This window comes from Xyrauchen texanus, chromosome 8 (genome assembly GCF_025860055.1).
Source record: "Xyrauchen texanus isolate HMW12.3.18 chromosome 8, RBS_HiC_50CHRs, whole genome shotgun sequence".
NCBI lineage: Eukaryota > Metazoa > Chordata > Actinopteri > Cypriniformes > Catostomidae > Xyrauchen > Xyrauchen texanus.
Genome location: NC_068283.1, coordinates 20,249,852 through 20,274,067, shown reverse-complemented (window position 1 = coordinate 20,274,067; position 24,216 = coordinate 20,249,852). Strand labels below are relative to the sequence as shown.

At 41.7% G+C, this 24,216-nt stretch overlaps 1 pseudogene; it reads left to right on the top strand.

The window, feature by feature from the left end:
• Positions 1-24,216, top strand: part of LOC127648087 (acid-sensing ion channel 2-like) — a 220,689-nt pseudogene that overhangs the window by 191,988 nt on the left and 4,485 nt on the right.

Here is a 24,216-nt window from a genome sequence, read left to right as displayed (position 1 = left end):
TAGCACTTTGATAATATGGACCTTTATTTGGTTACCAAAGTTATTATGTTGGTTTTCTGCACAATTCATCTTTAAGGTGCATCTGTCTATAGGAAATAATATGTTCCAAAGGTAATATATCTTCCAAGCCATTAAGAGTTGACAGTGATTTAAAAATGATTTGACAAGGCCAAAAGTTTAATTATACCATTAAGATCTCTTTGGGTGTGTTAGTATGTGTGTGTGAAGACTCTGAACAAACCCTCCATGGGAAGATACGGATATGACAAGTGCGTGTTCTTACCTTGTCAGTTGTTCAACAGGGATGTTGTATACTATATAGAACTCTGAAGATCTGACATACCGTATATGTTTCCCTTTCGTATCTCTAACCTTTCCTGTCTCTTCTCATTTTCTCTTTTCCTCTTTCTCCTTTACCTCCTCTGTTCTTCTATATGCCATTCTGTTCTGTCTAGTTGCTCTTTCGGCTGTTGAAGGCACTAACTGTATCTGCAGGAGTCCCTGTAACATGACACGATACAACAAAGAACTTTCTATGGTCAAGATCCCCAGTAAAACTTCTGCTCGCTACTTGGAGAAGAAGTTCAATAGATCTGAGAAATACATCACGTGAGTATACACACTACATGTCCCTGTTACAATTAACTTCCCACGCAAAAACCACAAAACATCAAAATGACTTTGAATTCAGCATCCATTTTATGAAGTATTTAAAAGTAGTGTTGCAACTTCTTCAGCTCATTTCAAACTTTTTAATTGTTTTACTCGATATACCCTTTGCGGTCTTTATCCTTCAAATTTGCACACCTCATTACTGCCACCAATTTGGGAAATTACCAGTTAATGGAGCACCTCAGATTCAAGATCACAGAGATACAGCTTTGTTAATGATCACAAGTTTGCACTTCTTAACAAGGACAGCCTCTGTTGTTGCCCTCTACTGTGTTGATAGCGTTATAGTCTTGCAGAGCCAAACTTTTTAGTAAAGTATAAAATCTGGGCCATATTGCAGCTTATTCTAGCATCACCCACTTAGAGAGGAAGGAGATCTCCCAGATATGTGAAGAGACAGAGGTGGGTTTATTTGAAATAGATTAGTTCTTCCTCAAAACACTTATTATATTAGCCCTGTTTTTTGTAAAAACATCTTAATATCTAGGCTAACTGCTGCACCCTTCAAATCCTGTTACTATACTATAGTGCTCATGTTACTAAACCTTCATTTTTGCAAGAAGATTTTTACATGCTCATATATATCGTATCACTTGTAGTAATCCTGTTTAAATGAACACTAGAGACACTACAAGAGTGACTTTTATTCCCTTTCACAGAGTAATAACAGCAGATTAATAACATAAACACTTACTTTTGTAGTGGTTTCAACTCAATTCACCAATGACATAGTGAATATTAAACAGTATGTCACTTAACGTGTGGTTATTAGTGTATCAGATGACCCCTCCCCCTTTTCAATACGGGGCACCAGTTAAGAATACTATCTTAACAATTTAAGAACACTCCCAAACGAGCTGTTCGATAATTTAGAATTAATGTAAACTAGAGGGAGTTGGTCATCTGATTTATCTGAAGGATTTTTTAGAGTCTGGACAACTAGTAGAGTCTTTGATCATCAACACAATGAAGACACAGTTGTAATAAAATTGAGGAAATTTATAAACAATAGATATGCAAGAGTAAATACCACAATGATTAATAATGCTAATAATGAATATGCATGGCTAAATGATAATAAAATAATAACCAAAAGGAAAGTACTGAATTAAACAATAAAACAAATCAATGATTTGAACACAGAATGGATAAATGAAATGCTTTTGAACTGAATGTAGCAATGGGTGAGAATTGTATGGGAATGCTCCTTATGGGAAACCACTTAATGGCTCTGGCAAAATGGTGATAAATAATGCTTATTTATCATTATTGCATTAATGCTTATATACCTATTATTTGTATCAAGCTGACCCCAGGTAATTGTTATCTAAGCAAGATAGAAAAGCATATGCTGCAGGTATAAACTAATGCCAAGGTTTCTAGAATGAGGTTTGGTTAGTTTATATTTACGTTTCACACAGTTGGATGATTAGTCTGGCAGTAGAGACGTCTTCGACTGGTGATGCAGGTAGCGTGCAGTGGGAAGGGTGCAGAGCTGTGATCCAGAAGCCATTGCCATGCGCCCAGCAGAGGATGCTGAACTTCGGTTGCACCAATAGGGTCCTTAAAGAATGGACTGGGCAGCTGGGTCAGTTTAATCTTCACAGGTTCCTTTGCAGGCTGGCTGCATCAATGAGGAGCCGTGTGGGACAGGCAATGTCTGCCATTGCAGAGGTCCTTTGAGGACTGGGCTGCACTGCTGGAGGATCCGTAAGGGTCAGATAAGGTCCTTCAATGCTGGGGCCCTTTTTCATCTAGAGTGCAGCCGAAAGCAAAATAAAAGGTTTTGTTCACAAAAGCCTAACCTCAACTATTTTTTACTATCAGGACGTGGTGTGTCTGTTGGTGTCTCCTTTCCCGTCGAGTTGGAAATGCAAGGGTGTGTCTACCCTGGGGACATATTTATCCCTTTCTGATGAGGAGGAGATTGAAATCTGGCACCTTTCCGATCTTGGAGTGTGATTGGCCACTGGTGTCTGAAGTAGCATTGGTGTTGTCCACCCTTGTGTGGAACTCATTTGCATAGCATAAAGTACAGTGTTAAAAAAGTGTTTCCTCTTTCAAATTATTAAAGGCATTGTATGGAACAGATAGCGAGTCAATTCACGCAAACAATGCTAATGTCACATGCGTTGACCATCGAGAAAAAATATGGTGGGAGACATTATGCTCGCTAATACCTGTGAAATACCCAAGCATTTTATCAATGTAGCATAGCAGTAGAACATGCCTGCAAAGCACAGATAGAGCTCCTAACATTGTAAAATCAAGTCAAGTTCATTTATTTCTATAGAGCCTTTCACAACACACATAATTTGGGGCAGTGGTGGCTCAGCGGTTAAGGCTCTGGGTTACTGATCAGAAGGTCATGGGTTCAAGCCCCAACACCACCAAGACACCACTGTTGGGCCTTTGAGCAAGGCCCTTGAACCTATCTGCTCCAGGGGCGCCGTATCATGGCTGACCCTGCACTCTGACCCATGTAATCATGCATTAACCCTCAGAGCCCGACGGCATCGTCCACGACATCACATGGCACCTCCGATAAATATTTATATAATTTGATGAAAGTTTTATCGATTTTCTTACCGTTTTTTCCAGCAGAAAGCTAACGAGCTAGCCATCACGGGGGTGTCTTTGGTGTCTTTGTAGCCTTTACAGAAGGTTTTCTATCCAGCCCGGAACTTGTGCCTCTTTTCGGAGTTTTTCAGCAATAAATCCAAACACTTACATCCAAGATTTATCCACTTGATGTCCATAATTTATCAATTCTCCATCATTTTTGCCGCTAGCTCGATGATAGCTGCCATTTTGGATATCACATGATGCTTTGCGTGAGGTTGTTGACCAATGACAGGCTGATCCGTCTTCCACGTTGGTGTAGCGTCATTACGCATGAACCAAGCTCTGATATTGTGGAGAGAGAACGCACGGCAAAGTAGTTTTGAGGAGAGAGAGAGACGCACGGCAAAGTAGTTTTGAGGAGAGAGAGAGAGAGAGAGAGCGCCAGCAACAAAGTGACCATGTACCTGTGCCAACATCAGACCAAACTGAAACCAGCAAGAAGGCCTCCTATGGTAGAAGGCAATGTGTGAACTGCAAGCAGACAAGGCAGGTCAAACAGGCCACCCCCTGGAAATGCAAAGCCTGTGATGTGGCCCTCTGTGTGATTGCTGATAGGAACTGTTTTGAGGCTTGGCACCAGTGAATGAGGCAAAAAACGCCTGGACTTTTTTGGAAAAATGTAAATAGTTTTGGTTCTGTAGAAGTTACAATGTTTATTCCTGTGCTCCAGGACTCCAAAGACATGAACAAACTGTTTTCCAGAGGAAATTTGCTTAGCTTTTATTTATTTGTGTGTGATTTCAATAAATATTTGAGTGATTCAATTTCCGTTTTATTTTTTCATTTGTCTTTATGGTCCCATAACTTATTTTACATTCAGGTGACATCAATGCAACACAAATATGCTGAAAGTACAATTTGTCTTGAAAAAAAAGAGGTGTGTCAATTGTCTGTGCACAACAGGGTTGATGTTTTACAAGCTTTTTTAGTAAATAAAACCAGACGGAAAATGAATTGTAAAAATGCCCTTAGGTCTTAAAGGGTTAACAGAAAATTAAACCGTAATATCTATAAAGTCTTCATTGTGAAGTTTGATTAAATATGATTATGAAGTGTGTATAAAAATAAGTAATTAAATAATAATTGTATTTAGAAACCCAGTGAGCAAGCCGAAGGCGACTGTGTCAGGGAACACTAAACTCCATAATAATTTGGTTAGTGGAGAAAAATAACCTTGGGAGAAACCAGGCTCACTGTGGGGGCCAGTTCCCCTTTGGTTAACAGTATGAATTTAATTCCATCCATCCATCCACCCATCGTCAACCGCTTATCCTGTGTACAGGGTCACGGGGGGCTGGAGCCTATCCCAGCTAACATTGGGCGAAAGGCGGGGGACACCCTGGACAGGTCGCCAGTCCATCGCAGAATTTAATTCCAATATTACTAATTTATGTGCAGTGCAAGTCATGGTTTAAAAAGATTAAACTAAGTGTTAAGGGTCAGTGTTTAAACAAAGACTTAGTAGGGACGGTAAGATTAATGACTAATGTCTTTGATGTTCATCCTGGATTAACTGCAGAAGATCATATAGCTGTATTGTCCTTTGTTAGTTGGCTGATGAAGGATTTTGTTGGCAATTTATTGGTAGTTTATGTATTCCATTTTAAGAGTGTTGTCCATCAATAGAAAAAGGTGATGCAGGCCGAGATCAGTGAGGTGCTTCGCAGTTCAATCGGCCGGTAATTTCGGTGAGGTCTATCCTAAATCCAATGTCCAGGCAAAGGCATGAAGTATCCCATGTCTTATGGTTGAAGTTGGTATCATTTGTTTACTTTATTTTTTAACTGAAGTTTATTTATTGAACTTGCTGGACATCCTCCCAGTAAAGCAGTAAAATAATCTAGTCTTGAGGACATGAACTCATTAATTTGATTTTCGGCATAAGCAATAGAGAGTATGTGTCGTAAATTAGCAATTTTCTTAGGTCGATGAATGCTGTACCACAAACATTGGAAATTTGATTGTCAAATGACATTGATATCAAACATAACACCTAAATTCTTTGTTGATGAAGACAATGTAACAGTACATCAACTGAGAGTCAAATAATATTTTAGCAGTTTATTTTTAGAGGTTTTTGGTCCAATAACCAGTACCTCTGTTTTTTCGGAATTGAGTAGAAGGACATTTCTGGCCATCCAATCTTTGATTTCATTGATACACTCTGTTAATTTGGAGAATTGTGAAATGTTTCGAAGAAATATAAAGTTGTGTATCGTCAGCATAACAGTGGAAACTTATTCCATGATTCCTGGTAATATCTTCCAGGGGAAGCGTATATAATGAGAAAAGCAGAGGCCCTAAAACTGATCCCTGTGGCACTCCATACTTAACTTTTGTTTGATTTAACAATTCCTTGTTTACATAGACAAAGTGGTAGCATTCTGCTAAAAAGGATACTAAACCATACTAATGCAAGTCCACAAATGCCAACATAATTTTCTAGCCAATTCAAGAGAATGTTGTGATCTATCAAGTCAAAGGCAGCACTAAGATCTAAAAGCACTAGAAGATAAATGCAGTCATGATCAGATGATAAGAGCAAGTCATTAGTAACTGTAATATGTGAAATCTCTGTACTGTGGTGTGGTCTAAATCATGATAGAAATTGTTCATATATATACTTTTTCTCTATAGAAATGAACATAATTGGGAGGACACAACCTTTTCTATTATTTTGACATAATAATAGGGAGATTTGAAATCAGTCTATAATTAGCTAATTCTCCAGGATCAATTTGTAGCTTCTTAAGAAGCGGTTTGATAACTGCCATTTTAAAGTTTCTTGGGACATGTCCTAAGGATAGTGAGGAGTTAATAATATTAACAAGAGGTTATGAGATTTCAACGAATACCTCTTTTAAGAGCTTAGTTGGTATTGGATCTAACATAAATGTTGAGGCTTTTGTTGTTTGGATACGTTTTGTTAGCTCTTCATGACCTATTGAAATTGCATGTGAGGAAAATTATGAGATGCAGTTTTCTGATGTACTCTGATAGATTATTGCATAATTCCAATTTTATTTCTGATTATTTCAATTTTATCAGTTAAAAAATTCATGAAGTCATTACTGTCATGCTGCAACAGAATATCTAGTTCAGTTGAGGTTTTATTACTAACTAATTTTGCCACAGTACTGAATAAACACCTAGGATTGTTGTGGTTATTTTCTATGAGTTTGCTAAAATATGATGACCTGGCAGCTTTTTTATCCATGCATCCCAAAATACCTCTAATTTTGTATTCTTCCACTTGCACACAGATATTTATTAATGACCTTTTAATGAACTGATGTTCTCAACAATAATGTAAGTAGGTCATTAATAGAGATCTATATACAGGCTACTGAAAGTCTACAGAATATTTGTTGAAACACTGTTTACTAGCTATAGCATGTCAGTCTACAAGCTGTTATTTTGCTGGTGTTATACAGGCTATTGAAAGTCTACTGAATGTTTGTTGAAACATTGTTTACTAGTTATAGCAAGCCAGTTGATAAGTCATTATAGTCAGTTAAATATCTACTTGGGACCATCAAAATAAAGTGTTAACTTATCTATTGTTGAAGTCACCAACAATTAAAGCTCTATCTATAGTAACTGCTATATCTAATAGAAAATTTGCTAATTCACCAAGGAAATCAGAATAAGGCCCAGGTGATCTATATACTGTAGCAAGGGCAAAATACAACAGAGATTATATCTGACAGTGTCACATTAATCATTATCAGTTCAAAAGACTTAAACTTATATCCTGTCCTCTGAGTAACACCAAAAAACGTCATGTAAATTGCAGCAGCACCTCCTCCTCAAACCTTCAGATGAGGCTAATTATTATAACAATAACCTGGGGGAGTATATTCATTTAAACTAATATATTCATCAAGTTTAAGCCAGTTTTCAGTCAAACAGAGCACATCCAAACTAGGACCTGTAATAATTTAATTTACAATTAGTCCTTTGGTTGAAAGAGATCTTTTGTTTAGTAGATTTATCTTTATATATTACATTTTTTTTAAAGTTTGAACTTAATACATTTTTTTCCCTAAATTATTTAGAAAGGGGTTTGTGTTTGGTAGTTCGGGGAACAGACACATTCTCTGTATGATATCTAGGAGATACAGTCTCTGTGTGTTGTAGTTTATGTGACCTGTGTGATGTCTCAAGGCAGCTAGCAGAGGTTCATATTGGCCAATTTTTCTGCTTCCCGACCTGGGCCCAAGTTAGTCAACTAGAGAGGAGAGCGGCACCTTCCCTGGAGGGATGGAGTCTGTCTCTCTTTAGCTAAAATGCTTAATTAGGAAGTAGAACACATGGCAAGTGATCTGAGACCATTCCTCCATACAAAGATTTCAAGGACCTCTGGCATAAAAACCATCCCACAACATTAAAGATCTACAACCATGTTTAACCATAGGCATGAGGTACTCTTCAATATGGCTACGAATCTGTGTGTTCCAAACTCATCTCTAGTGTTTACTGTCAAAATGTTCTATATTTGTTTCATCTGACCAATAAACCCAGTCCCATTTGAAGGTTCAGTATTGTCTGGAAAACTGAAGACGCTTGAGTTTGTTGTTGGATGAGAGTCTTTTTCTTGAAACCCTCCCAAACAACTTGTTTTATAGTAGGTGATGACTGATAGTTTTGGAGACTTTCTGACCCCAATGTGCAACTAATTTCTGCAATTCTCCATATGTGATCCTTGGAGAATTTTTTGCCATACGAACCATCCTCCTCAACTGTGCATGGAGACAATATAGACACATGTCCTGTTTCAGGTGGATTTGTAACATCTCCATTTGACTGGCAATTCTTAACTATTACCATGATGGTGGAAATGGGTATTTTTGAATGCTTTAGCTATTTTCTTATAGCCATTATCCATTTTGTGAAGCTCAACAACCTTTGCTGTACATCATAACTTTATTCTTTGGCCCGGACCCGCCCTCCTCTTCATCACAGTCTTACAGCTGAAAATGTATATCACAGCAAAAACCAAGATATGAGGTCAAAGGAACTTCCTAGAGACCTCAGAGACAGGATTGTGTTGAGGCACAGATCTGGGGAAGGGTGTGCTTAGTGTGTAGTGGGGGTGCTGCCCTACTGACCCCGCCTGCTGGCAGGCTTTACCCCACCTCTCTAGAGCTGGGGAGGGGGACGGGGGAGGGAAAAACAAAAAAGGAGAGGGAAAGGGCAAGGCAGAGCAACAGTGAGAGAGAGAGAGGAGATTTAGAAAAAAAAAAACATGCTCACCGGTTCCCAGACACGCCGTCACCTGGTCTTTGAGCACTCCTCCACTCTCTGGCGAAAGACAGCCGCACCTCCCCGGGCGGACCGGAGCAAGTCCTCTGACCCCTGGTGGATGGAACACCTCTCCGCATTCTGGCGGCTGCTAGGGTGCCCCTCCACCCCTGACAGCAGCTCCACCGCTCCAGGCGGCCAGCAGCAAACCCCTCCTTCCTCGCTGATGGCGGCCATTCCTTAGCATCCAGGCAGACAGCAGCGACTCCTCCATCTCCCCGCAGATGGCCACGGCTGCTCCTTTGGGTGGACGGCAGTGGCAAGGCCTGCACGACAGTGCATCCCTCCTCCCTCCTTGGTTTTCGGCACCAATGTAACAAGGTTATAATGGGAAAGGTGGAGGCGGGAACCAGCTAAACAGTCAAAGTAATATTTTAATAAGAACCTAAACAAAAAGACACCAACAAAAATACACACGGCAGCTGCATGTGGCTCTTTCTCTCTCTAACTGCCACATCCGCTGCACTTATCCCTCTCTTTGACTGATTAGCCCTCCTCCTCATCACAGTCTCGCAGCTGAAAATGCATATCAGAACAAAAACCAAGCCATGAGGTCAAAGGAACTTCCTGCAGAGCTCAGAGACAGGATTGTGTTGAGGCACAGATCTGGAGAATGCTACAAAATGTTTTTGGCTGTATTGAAGTTTCCCAAGAGCACAGTCTCTTAATTCTTCTCCATAATTCTTAAATGGAAGAAGTTTGAAATAACCAGGACTCATCCTAGAGCTGGCTGCATGGCTAAACTGAGCAAACAGGTAGAAGGGCCTTAAGGGTAAGAGAGGTGAACAAGAACCCTTTAGTCACTCTGGTTAAGCTCAGAGAACATGTGTGGAGATGGGAGAAACTTGCAGAAGGAAAACCATCACTGCAACACTCTACTAATGCTTTATGGCAGAGTGGCCAGATGGAAGCCTCTCCTCAGTGCAAGACTCATGAAAGCCTGCTTGGAGTTGCAAAAAAGACATAAAGTACTCTCAGACAGTGAGAAACAAGATTCTGTGGTCTGATGAACCGATGATTGAACTGTTTGACCTCAATTCCAAGCATCATGTCTGGAGGTACCAAGCACCGCTCATCAACTGTGCAATACCTTCCCAACGGTAGAGCATCATGCTTCAGGGGGTGTTTTCAGCACCAGGGACTGAGGGACTGGTCAGATTTGAAGGTTAACGGATGTGTGATATCATAACTTATCACACATCCGTGCGATTCACTTTCAAGGGAACTGTGAATCACTTCAACTGGGCAAAAAGCACGCTTTCTCCCAGCCAACAGATCTCCTTATTGGGGTTTTGACTCGACTCTGTGAGAATGCGTGCGCACCGCACAAGCAAGCGCATTCAGACCATTCTTCTGTGTTTGTCTTGGAGTTCAAACTGGTGAAAACATTTCCACTGAAATTATATTTTTTATGGCAGCAGCATCGGCCATCATAGCGCTTTTTACACATGAGACCTCTCCAGTGCTGGCTCAAACTTTGTGTACCATGACATGCCTGGTGCCAGGGGCGCATGCACATTGGTGTAATCCGCTACTGTCTTGCTGTGCTAACACCAAGGACAGCTCCAGCCTTTTACCAGCAGGGTGTTCTTCTGGCTCAGGTTTTCAGTTGAAAGTGGTGACCAAGAATGCATCCAACACAGGCTGGGGTGCATTGTTCGATGGACACCCGGCTTTTGGTACCTAGACAGGGGCAAAATGGGCATGGCACATCAACCACCTAGAACTGCTAGCTGTCTTCCTAGCCTTGAAGGCTTTTCATTCTGACATAGTGAATCACCACATTCGGATTCATTCGGACAGTATGACAGTGGGGTACATAAATCGCCATTGCAGAACTCGATCGGTGCCAATGATAAGCCTGGCGCAGCACCTCCTCCTGTGGAGCTGGCACCTTCTCCTCTCCCTATGCATGTCATGTGGCCTGAATTGTGGAGAGGATCTGCTGTTGTTTCAGGGAGCGATGATGGGCGGGAATGAAGACTTCATCCTCAGATGGTCAAGAGGATTTGGGAAGTATTCTGCAAAGTCAAAGTTGACCTATTCGCCTCCCCGGAGAACGGCCACTGTCCCCTCTGGGACTCCATGTCCTAAGTCCCGCTTGGGGTGGACGACATGGCCTGTAAATGGCCTGCGAAACACAAGTATGTATTTCCCTGGAACACCTACTCCATTGTCATTTGCAAAGTCTAAGAGGACAAGGAAATGGTTCTGTTGGTTGAACATATGTGGCCCAATCAGCCTTGGATTCCAGAGATGATGGAGATGCTGGACAGCCCTCCATGGGAAATACCGCTGAGGACGGACCTCCTCTCTCAAGCACTGGGCACGATCTGGTATCCCCAGCAGGAGCTGTAGAACCTGCACATGTGGCCCCTGAATGGAGCCCATCGTACAAGCCCAAATTGGCTCAGTTGGTAATGAACACCATCTTACAGGCTAGAGCATCCTCCACAAGATGCCTCTATACACTGAAATGAGTGTGTGTGCAAACTGGTGCTCTTAACGTGACAAGAACCCAGTGAATTGCTCCATAGCTGAAATCCTTACATTCCTTCAAGGGCTGCTGGACATAGGTCTTACCCCATCAACACTTAAGGTCTGTGTAGTGAATATCTTGGCATATCACACGCCAGAGGTTAGCTCCTCTATAGGCAGACCTGACCTAGTCTCAAAGTTCCTTAAGGTGCGTACACATTGCCAGCGACATCGCGCACGACAGCGACTCCATACCATTCATTTTCAATGAGAGCACAGCGACTTCCGGCGACACGAGCTGTCGCGACCGTTGGCGACTAGATGTGGGCGTGTCCAGCGACGCGACAAAGTTGAGACAAGTTCAACTTTATTCAAATGAAGAGCGACTTACGGAAGCGACAGCCAATAGGAGAGAAGATGGAGAGCTCACGTGATCCTTCTCTCTCTCTCAGCTCCTGCAGTAACGGAAAGATGGATGAAAGGCTAATTCTTGCTGTTAGAAATTTTCCAGTGCTCTATGATATGTCTCTTTCCACGTACAAGGACATTTTTAAGAAAAATACTGCGTGGAAAGGTGTATCTGAGTTCGCAGGGTTTTTATGGAACCAGACAGACCGGCGTTTGCAGTGAATGAGACATTATGTAAGCTGGCCACACTAATACTTCAGAGTTTCGAGGTACGAGCTATGCGCTCTTATCTGTCGGACAGAAAATTCTGAAGAAATGGTGATTTCGCACCCGCTTATATAGGCCAACTGTGCCTAAAGGGGCGGGGCTCAAACACCATTGCTAATCACAGGATTAGCATTATTGTACAAGGGCTTCTACTAGTATTATAATTCACTTGGGAATATGTATTAGAAACCATGTAATGTAATTTTGCAAAACTGTTGCCACAGTCACACAATTGACATAAGATCAGGCTGTAACATACTATGGGCAGTCTCTGGCCATGCCGTCGGAAGCCGAGACTAATAACACTATAAATCATAAGTCCATTTCTCAAACCCCTTGTACGACTAGCTACAACTAAACAGGCAATGGACTTTGGATTTTAGGACTTAAGATTTATTTGTCAAAGACCTTACCCTGTGTGTTTGAAATATGAAATATAATCTCAATATTTAGACATTCTTGTTTACAATAAGAGCAGAGTTATGATGCAAAGACATTTGATATGGCTCTGAGACATATTAATTACTCCTGCAGACATTTAGCTGACTAGCTGAGAACACTTTTGCTTTGTGTCAGTAAGATTCAGGGATCTGTTTTTCAAAATAGAGGCAGATATAATGTCTTCTTTCATTAGTTCATCATCAAAGAGATAAGCTTTTGATTGATGTCTCTGAGACATGGAGCTTTTGGGAACTCTGACTCTCTCACTCACTCTATATCTCACACACACACACACACACACACACACACACACACACACACACACACACACACACATGTTGTGTTTCCATGTTTTATGGGGACTTTCCATAGACATAATGGTTTTTATACTGTACAAACTTTATATTCTATCCCCTAAACCTAACCCTACCCCTAAACCTAACCCTCACAGAAAACTTTCTGCATTTTTACATTTTCAAAAAACATAATTTAGTATGATTTATAAGCTGTTTTCCTCATGGGGACCGACAAAATGTCCCCACAAGGTCAAAAATTTTGGGTTTAACTATCCTTATGGGGACATTTGGTCCCCACAAAGTGATAAATACACGCTCACACACACACACACACACACACACACACACACACACACACACACACACACACACACACACACACACACTTGTTGGTCTACCTATCATTATGAGGACTTTCCATAGACATAATGACTTTTATACTGTACAAACTATAGATTCTATCCTCTAAACCTAACACAACCCCTAAACCTAACCCTCACAGAAAACATTCTGCATTTTTACATTTTCAATAAAACATTGCTTAGTATGATTTTTAAGCGATTTGAATTATGGGGACACTAGAAATGTCCTCATAAATCACATTTATAGCATAATAACCTTGTAATTACCAGTTTGTAACTTACAAAATTGTCCTCGTAAATCACAAAAACACGCACACACACACACACACACACACACACACACATGTTGTGTTTCCATGTTTTATGGGGACTTTCCATAGACATAATGATTTTTATACTGTACAAACTTTTCTATCCCCTAAACCTAACCCTACCCCTAAACCTAACCCTCACAGAAAACTTTCTGCATTTTTACATTTTCAAAAAACATAATTTAGTATGATTTATAAGCTGTTTTCCTCATGGGGACCGACAAAATGTCCCCACAAGGTCAAAAATTTCATGTTTTACTATCCTTATGGGGACATTTGGTCCCCACAAAGTGATAAATACACGCTCACACATACACACACACACACACACACACACACACACACACACACACACACACACACACACACACACACACACACACACACAGAGCTGTTGCTCAAGCACAGTGTCAATTAAATCAGCATAATGCAGGCAGCACATCATCATTCTAGTGTCCCACTAGAGATACAAGCTTCTCTAGACTGCTTCATTTTATGATGGTAAAAAAAAAAAAACAGAACAAAAAAACAAGTAACATTACTTTTAACTCCTGGACGCATGAAATTATTACGTAATTATTACCCATTACTCATATCTCTTTATTTTTTCTTTCTTGAAAGCCTTGTACTGGGAAAGGTAAACATGCAGAGATATTGATCTTTATGAAAATATTTATTGAAGTATCTTCAACATAATGTACATGAACAACTGAATACAAGCCAAACTATAGTTATTTTTAGTCACTAGGTAATTAGCACACAGCAGCCATAGTTATTGCTAATTGTTTATGTAGTGTCCTAAACTAAATTAAATTAATTTAATATCCAAAAGATTGATTCATTGTTATCATTCACAATCAAAGACAGTACTACTATTATTTTCTCTGCAATTCCATAGACAGAATATTTCCTGAAACTGATTATTTTTCATCTGATGTCTGAAACCTGACTCTGATAGCTGAGGACGTAGTTTGTTTATCAAGTCTTATCTCCCTCAAACTCATCTCTCCTTTTGGCTTTCCTGTCCCTGCTTCATCCAAATAATTTTTGATGTCCATCTACAGAAGCCAATAATGTCAAAATAAGATAATTGGTATTATTAGAAACTTACTTAAGCTTCATCATGTTTTCATAGCCTATCTCAATTCTTGGGTGGGGTTGCACCATCTGTGCGTAAGTTCTCATATAATTTAGGATGTAGGTTTTAGGTTCACACTAAGGGCTTACTAGTTAGTTTGTAATTTATCCATCCATCCATCCATCTTCAACCACTTATCCGAAGTCGGGTCACGGTGGCAGCTGCTCCAGGAGGGGGCCCCAAACTTCCCTATCCCGAGCCACATTAACCAGCTCTGACTGGGGGACCCCGAGGCATTCCCAGGCCAGTGTGGAGATGTAATCTCTCCACCTATTCCTGGGTCTTCCCTGAGCCCTCCTCCCAGCTCGACGTGCCTGAAACACCTCCCTAGGGAGGCGGCCAGGGGGCATCCTTACCAGATGCCCAGACCACCTCAACAGACTCCTTTCGACGCAAAGGAGCAGCGGCTCTATTCCGAGCTCCTCACGGATGACTGAGATCCTCACCCTATCTCTAAGGGAGAAGCCCGCCACCCTTCTGAGGAAGCCCATTTCGGCCGCTTGTAGGGCGTGTTGGGATTTAGGAGTTCTTCAAAGTGTTCCTTCCACCACCCAATAACCTCCTCGGTTGAGGTCAACAGCGTCCCATCTTTGCTGTATACAGCTTGGATGGTTCCCTGTTTCCCCCTCCTAAGGTGGCGGACGGTTTTCCAGAAGCACTTTGGTGCGGACCGAAAGTCCTTCTCCATGGCTTCTCTGAACTTTTCCCACACCCACTGCTTTGCCTCCCTCACGGCCGAGGCCGCAGCCCTTCGGGCCTGTCGGTACCTTGCAGCTGCCTCCGGAGACCTCCGGGACAACAAATCCCAGAAGGCCTCTTTCTTCAGTCGGACGGCTTCCCTGACCACCAGTATCCACCACGGTGTTTGAGGGTTACCACCCCTTGAGGCACCTAAAACCTGGAGGGCGCAGCTCTCCACTGCGGCTTCGGCAATGGAAGCTTTGAACATTGCCCACTCCGGTTCAATGTCCCCAACCTCCACAGGGATGCTTGAAAAGCTCCGCCGGAGGTGTGAGTTGAAGATCTCACGGACAGGGACCTCCTCCAAACATTCCCAGTTCACCCGCACTACTCGCTTGGGCTTCCAAGGTCTGTCCAGAGTCTTTCCCCACCCCCTGACCCAACTCACCACCAGATGGTGATCGGTTGACAGCTCTGCCCCTCTCTTCACCCGAGTGTCCAAAACATATGGTCTCAGATCCGACGACACGATTACAAAATCAATCATCGACCTTCGGCCTAGGGTGCTCTGGTACCACGTACACTTATGATCATCCTTATGTTCGAACATGGTGTTTGTTATAGATAATCTATGACTAGCACAGAAATCTAATAACAAACATCCACTTGAGTTCAGATCGGGGAGGCCGTTCCTCCCAATCACGCCTTTCCAGGTGTCCCTGTCATTTCCCACGTGTGCGTTGAAGTCACCCAGCATCACTATGGAGTCCCCTACTGGGGCCCTATTCAGGACTCCATTCAGGGTCTCCAAGAAGGCCGAATACTCTGAACTGCTGTTCGGAGCATATGCACAGACAACAGTCAGAGTTTTCCCCCCACAACCCGTAGGCGTAGGGAGGCAACCCTTTCGTCCACCGGGGTAAACTCCAACGTAGTGGCGCTCAGCCGGGGGCTCGTGAGTATCCCCACACCCACCCATCGCCTCACACCCTGGGAAACTCCAGAGAAGAATAGAGTCTATCCCCTATCCAGGAGTACGGATCCAGAGCAAAAACTGTGCGTTGATGTAAGCCCCACCAGATCCAACTGGTAACGCTCCACCTCCCTCACCAGTTCCGTCTCCTTCCCCCCCAGTGAGGTGACATTCCATGTCCCCAGAGCTAGCCTTTGCTGCCCAGGTCTGGTCCGTCGAGGCCCACGGCCTTCACTGCCACCCATATGGCAGCGCACCCGACTCTTGCGGTTTCTCCAATGGGTGGTGGGCCCAAGGGATGTAGAGGGGGGTTTCACGTCGCTTTTTCGGGTTGTGCTCGGCCGGGCTCCGTGACAAGCATTTAGATAGATCCATTAATTATTTCCCAGCTCTAAATGAAATCACTGACAAATAAAGTAAATTGTTAAAACTTAAACTTAAGATTTTACTGGGGCACAGCAGATTTATACTGGGGCAACTTTGACCCAATTCTTGAGACTGTGGTGTGAAGAGCATGTGTGTGTATGTGTGTAAGAAATAGAAGAACACTGTGTCCTAACCTGGTACGACACAATACATGTTAAAAGTATAACAAATCTCGTCTATGTTCATTCGAGTTTCTCTAATAACCAGCTATGGCAAGCAATGTACAACAGAACATTTTGTTGCTTGCTTTCTATTTCAATGTCTGTCACCTCCTTCAGGGAACAGAGGTTATGCCAGTAATCAAGACATTCCCCTTCTGTCACACACTCTATGTTGTGTCGATGTATTGACAGTAGGGTTCCATATAGAAAAACTGCACAACAGCTGAACCGTGTTACGTGAACTGCTGATGCAGGTGCCAGCAAGCTGTTGCATGCGTAATAGTAGGTTACAGGACATAGTAATAGTAGGACATCGCCTGCCCGAGTGCTCGCCCCATGATCTTCGTCGCCCAGAGGGCGAGGTCGGTCGCAGAGCACAGCTCCTGCAGCACATCACGTGGCCGTGAGCATCACCCTGAACCAAGGAACCAAACATCAAGCAGCAAGCACTCAGGGGAGGGTGGAGGGTTCCAGTCCGACCCAATACTCACGGTGACCGGGGCAAGCATGGCGGTCAGCTCTTCGTCAGCCTCAGACTAGGCGGGCAGACCCGAAGGTTGCAGCCCATTTGAGTACTCAGCGTCCAACATCGCCAGTGCACTGTCCGATGCAGCGATCAAAGACTCATCCTGCTCGCAGGCTCTGAAAGAGACGTCAAGCTGGCCATGAGGCGGGCTGGTCTCATTTCGGAACTGGACAGGAGCAAAGGAGCGTGCTGGGGAATGGGAGGTTTGCAGGGAATTACCCAGCGAGACCATGCCCATTAAACTCCCCAAATGGCCTCCAGCACCAGCCGGGCTGTCCTCATACCTGTGGGTAGAAGGCACAGCACGGGGGGAGGCTAGAGTGGCTTTCCTGCTTCGGTAGAAAGCCGTGACCGTAATGTTGCCATGGTCATATTCTCGCAATGAGAACGCTGGCTCAGTGTGATCGCTGCCCAGATATACCCGTTTGTCCGAGGGAGTGGTATGCAAATTCCACTTGCCAATCCTTATTGGCCTTTTCTCAAAAGAATAGAAGTGTTATGGGCTCTCAAGAGTGACCCCTATTGTCACTAAATTGACACAGAGTCGAGTGAGTGACAGAAGGGGAACCAGATGTTCTTAAGTAGTTTTGCTTTTTACAAGATTTTACATTGGACATCAAGTTGCAACCCAACAACAAAGTATCCAAGTTGTAATTGACTTTATTTAAATAAAATATTAAAGTGCATAATATGCTAAATTATTAACATGGCATATACAGTAGGCTGAGTAATGCATAAAAAGAAGCAGAAGTGTGATTTACCATTCTGACACAGCTGAAAAACAAACTGCAGGCTAAATATTGTATTATTGTAAGGTATAATTCCAAGTGACAGATGAATTTGCACAATGTAGAGTTTAATTTAAAGTACCAAACTATATGGAAAACACCTCCAACTCTCATTTGAAAGTTGATAAGCCTATTTTTTAACTGTACACAATTGTATGATTTTATTGTATGTATTTTTTTCATCAGAACATAATGGTGACCCAATTTTGGACAATTTGAGATTCACTCCATTAAATATGAAATTTGTTTGAATTGAATGTGATTGCCTTTCATTAAACAGCATTTTTGCTTTACTTGTCAAAGCATTTGCATTGAATCTAAAGCTGAAAACTTTTAAAACATACAGTATATCTTTCTGCTTTGTTTTTGCAGGGACAATATTCTGGTTCTGGATGTGTTTTTCGAGGCACTGAACTATGTGACCATAGAGCAGAAGAAAGCTTATGAGGTGGCAGGTCTACTAGGTAACAAAGCACTGCATAATACTTTTTAATCTTTTCATTCTCTATTCCTTTAAATCATACATACATGTTTGTTGCAGGTGATATTGGTGGTCAGATGGGTTTGTTTATCGGTGCAAGCATTTTGACCATACTGGAGATATTTGATTATGCGTATGAGGTATGTATTAATCTACACACACATACACACACTGGTCCATGTCCAGACTATCAGAGGCACAGAAAAAGCATACACACAGCAATATGCTTTGTCATAAACATACTCAGACATGAAAAAAAATGTAAATGTATTCAGAGAAACTCACACACACACACACACACACGCACACGCACGCGCACACACGCATTCGCTCACACAAACACACACACACACACACACACACACACACAACACACAAACACATTTTGTTTTCTGTCCAGTTTCATCCAAATTATCCTTCATTAATTCTGTTTTGCTGCTGGTCTCTTTGCTCTGTGCAGCAGCCAGCACAAGCCCTTACACCACTCATGCCCTTGGACACACACACACACACATTTTGTTTTCTGTCCTCTCGTTTTTTATGAACTTTTGATGCTGGATGTCAGATTTCATAATAAAACTTTTTCTGAAGCTTAAGCCTTGATGAATTATAAGCTTTTTGGCTGCTTTTGACAAAGCTCGTAAAAAGAAAAGAAACATGTGGCAGGGCGGAGTGCGGGGCCAGGTTGTGATTATACACACCCGGTCCCTTATCAGGCTAATCAAGCCTCAGAGAGGGATAAAGGGATAAAAAAAAAAACTTACTCGCCAGTTCTCCGATACGCCGTGGCTTGTTCCTCGGCCACTCCTCCACCCTCTAACGAATGACAGCCGTCTCCGGGTGGATCGGAGGCCGACCTCCAGCCCCTGGCTGGCGGAACACCCCACCGCGTTCTTGGGAAACAGAAGGGGACTCCTCCGCCCCTGGCAGCAGTTCTCCCACTCCAGGCGGTCTGTTAGGAGCCCCCTCGCGGTCGGCATCCGTCGTCCGCTTCCAGGAGGCCAGGTGCCTCATCCCTCGGCAGCTGCTCCCTTGGGGTGGGCGGTAGTGGCGAGAACTCACTGTTGATCGCTCCTCCTTCCCGTGTTTCGGCACCAGTGTAAAGAAGTTCAATTGAAAGGAGGAGACGAGAAACGGCTTGATGATACAAATAATATTTTTAATGATAAACTTAAAAGACAAACACACACGCACGACGGACATGTTCTTAAACTATCTCTCTCCCGCACAATCCTCCGCAGTCAGCCTTTATCCCTCTCGGAGGCTTGATTAACCTGATAAAGTGTATAAACAAAAATAACCTACGTCTTTGGCTCTCAAACTTTAAAGGCCAAGCACTACCTTTGATTGAAACACCAGCACCAATGTTCCTTTAAATAATTTTTCGTCATTTAGGAAACATTTCTTTGAGTGCAAATTTAATAACTAAACAAAATAATGCCATGCAATGAATTTCTTTATATCAATATTCCTCTCGTAAATGTAAATCATTGTACTGCAAAACCATCATCAGTCCCTTGACTGGCTTTTTATGGATCTGTGGAAGGACCCTACACTGATATCTTTTTGAATTAACCAACAAAAAATTGCTTAATTTGGTAACATCTAAAATTAACTGGTTTATGGAAGTCCAAAATATTATTTCGCATCATGAATACAACCTGAATGTTGGTTACACCAAAAAAAAGCAGTTTGTGGCAATGTTTTGTCATGCCTTTTTGTCGATTGAATTTTGGTATCTGGTCTCTGTCTATGCCAAAAGAGCGCAACAGTGACCACCCACTTTTTCAGCCATCTGGGTTCCGGAAGTATATTTCCCATTAATTTATTCCATAGTCTTTTGAAATCTCATGAAATGCATGAGACTCGTGAAATCCTCCATAAGAGTTCTAAGCCATGAACCAAACCAATCAACTCTGAGGTGAATCACAATATAACATACTTCGTTTTGAAGCAAAGATTATTTGAAAAATAAGTCAAACAAACAAAGGTACAAGACTGTGTACTTACATTTTTCACAAAGGCACAAACTACAATCCCATAAAGCATTGCAAATGAAGGAATTGAATTAAAATCCATGTGAATATATAAAACTATTTATTTTAGGTTGTTGATTATAATATAGAAACAAATTTAGTTTATGTTTTTGGTGAAATATTCAGATATATACAAAAATACAACAGTTAGTTCCGGTCCTCGAATCTGATTGGACAAGAGACAATCCATGAGCCCTGATGGTCTAAAACCATCAGCACTCTAATGCTTCACTGAGTGTGTATCACTCCGCTTGTGTTCATGCTGATCTAAAGTAAGAGTAGTGCATATGCATTAAGAGTTACTGTATAAGTTTCTCTTACATGTATTTTTTATTCGATTTTTTGACATTACATATGTTAGCCATCAGGTGGTGACAAAAGACAATTTATGTGTGTAATATGAGCAGTTGATGATGTGAAGTGAATCCGTCGGTCATTGTATACATACATGTATACATTCTTGTATTACTACTACACGACCACAGCTAGAAAATAACTTTAAACGGCTTTAAATGAACAACTTCAGCATTACAGCTCATCACAGCTGAGAGACACAACAGGCAGATTCATTACACAACTCAAGGCGCTTACCTCTTACTGGAGTTTCCACATTGGAGAAAAAGTACTGTTCAAAATGGCGGAGGACATTGCGGTTTCAATAGTGAATGACTCTTGTGCACCCGCTACCATGAAATAGGGAGAATTACCCCCACTTGGATGGATATTTTTCCACTGAGAAAGCTGATCTCCAGAAAGCTGACAGCATCTCTGCTTGGGTATGGCAACAGGTGATCACACACGCTCTGTGTGTGTCTCTCTCTCTCTCTCTCTCACTCTCACACACACACACACACACACACAAACACACATCCATCCTTGTTTATCCAATAACTTGGTAGAAACAGCAAAAGCCATGATACTATTTCTGAAGGGACATTTTTGAATTACTATCGTAGGCTTGGACACATCATTTGGTTTGAACCAGCAATGGTAGATTCTGATCTGCCACGGTATAAAGTAGTTCCATGCACAAATGCGTTTTTATGACTGTACTCAGTTTCGCCTAATTTTTTTAAATTTACTTGTTCATTGAACTGCTGTATATAAGCAATATCACATTCGCAATTGTGCCATATGGCCCTAATTCAGCACTGCTGTGATTACATACGGCACTTGACCTGCAGCCTCTTTAGGGCCATATCCCACACTTGCTTGTGTGATATTGCTTAAATATATGTGCACTTTTAGGGTGAGGGCAGGCCAACTAATTTGTTTCATTCACAGTGTGTCATAGGAGTGTGCTGTTGCTTCCGGGCATGTTTGGTGGGCTTTCACCGCAGTTCTCTGATTGGTTGATCTTTCACTGCTCGGCCAAGGGTAGTGTAGTTGTTCACCAGAAAACAAGCTCTGAAACATGATTTTTTAACAATGAGTTTGAAATAACCCAGACTGATGGTTACAAAAGAAGCATATTGTTAATGAACAACCACAGAGCACATGGTTGGTTTAAAAGTTAAAAGTCTTTAAAGGTTTGAAAGTTATCAGAAAAAAAATTATTTGTCTATGGAAAAAACGAATGGGGATTTTACTTCCAGAACCCAACTGTTGCGCTCAGTTAGATTAGATTTACATTAAAATCACTGTACAACTACAGAAACAGTCAAGTAGAGATCTAAAAATGTATTAAATGCCTTTCACCACTGCCAGAAGGCCTTTCTGCTCTTACAAGCAAATTCTTCAATCACATTTATAAAATCAAGCTGGCAAAAGAGGCCTCTTAAAAAAGAGGTATCATTAAAAAAATGTAGATATCGATACCAATACCTTGACTTTGATACTGGTTCCTAAACGATACTTTTTTCGATAAAATGATGAAATCCATTTTAACAAGATTACAAACATTACTAATTTTTTTCAGTTTGTTGACTTTTTAACAGACTCAAAGACTTCTGGTCTCCTCATACCAGGGTCAGCAGGGGCAGAGGCTATAACTTTAATATGAAGAGAAAAAAAAAAACAAGAAAGCTAAATTGTTAATTCAGCCAACCCTAAGGACAAGTACAGTTTAACAAGATAACTAGTTTAATGTATGTTAAACTTGATCAGTTACTGTCAACCTTAAAGCATTTTTAGCATCGATTTAGCTAGCTATCTATAGCCATACATCCAAACAATATCTAACGTTACGTAGGTCCCAGTTTATAGGACTATGTCACCACACACAGAAACGTTAATTTAACAAGTACACAAGTATGTACCACTACAAGTTAGACAATTTTGTTTGTTGGTTTGTTTTCTAAATGTTAACCTTACCTGTCAGTGTCCCAATCAATGCGCCACTGCATTCATCAGTAGTTTTGAAGGAGGACTTGTATGGTGGGCATGTTGAAGGAAGCACTGTGGCAGGAGGACGCTGAGAGGATGACTGCACCGACTCGGTCTTTTTGCAGTCGAAGACGGAGCAACTCTCTGCTCTTAAGTTTATTCCGTGCAATGTCAAGAGCTTCATCAGATTTGTAGTGTTGCCGATCTTGGCAGCAATGCAATATTTGCGACAAGATAATTGCTGCCAAGATCGGCAACACTACAAATCTGATGAAGCTCTTGACATTTTGCGATCTTGTCGCAAATATTGCATTGCACGCTGTTGGCATCGAGCCTGGTGAAATGTAGCCACACTGTTGATCTTTTCCACATCTCTTACATCTATGGGGGTTAGGTCGCATACTACTACAGCCTCACGTGTGAGCCACGTCTTGGGCCTAACCAGCGTAAACTAGTGTTTTTCTTTGATGCCTAAACACGGCCAATCACCGGCACTTTTAGATTTGGGCACATCTAGCATGCAACATGCTTATCCCTGACGTTGACGAGATTAACCCCTTAGGTATCTAAATTAGTTTTTTGATATTCGATTTTTTCAAACTCGATACCAAACCCTAGTGTCAACATTGGAAAACACACTTCAGAGCTAAGAGCAAACTTGGATGGAAATACAATTGATGAGTGGATATACAATTAGACCAAAATGAATAATTTTAAATGTACTTTTTCCGAGACCCCCCTAGTGGCCAGTGCCCTGTCCTGCAACCCATGGTGTCAAGTTGATTAATGCAGCCCTGGCATAGTTTCAAAGTTGATCTCAGGGCAGTAGTATGAGACCTGATTTGGCAGTGAATGAGATGGTGGTTTGTGATGTGTTACTGGCAGGTGGTGAAGGAGAGACTGTTGGACCTGCTGAACCGGGAAGAGGAGGAGGAGAGTCATGGAGAGGATGTGGTAATCTCCTACTGAGTTTCAAATGATTTATTTAGATATCAGGAACATTGAATATTGCATGGAAATGTTTTTTTAAAGGAATTGTTCACCCAAAAATGTCAATTCTATCTTAATTGCTCACCCTCATTGTCCTTCTAAACCTGGATGGACCTTATTCAGAGTAATGACATATTAAGCCTACCTTTGACGGGAATGGGTTGCACTGTTGTTTAAATTGGTGTTGAATGTTAAGCTGATGAAACATAAAAAAAAATCGAAATAAATAATCTTTCCAAAAAATATTCAGTATAAAAAAAAAAAAAAAGGAAAAACAAAACCCGGGTGTAAATAGCATCTGTCACACTGTGTAGCTATTTGCATCCCAAGAGTTTGGTGAAACCACATGAATATATAACATAATAGACAACAGGTGTCGCTGCAGTGGCATATGGTGTAAAGAAAGTGTGAATACAAAGTGTTGTCCTGGCGACCGCAGTTCAGAGTGCACCTTTTGTCCCACTCTTTTTCCAATCCAATTTCCTTTTTCCCTCTCCTAATATTTCCTTTAATACTACTTAAAATAA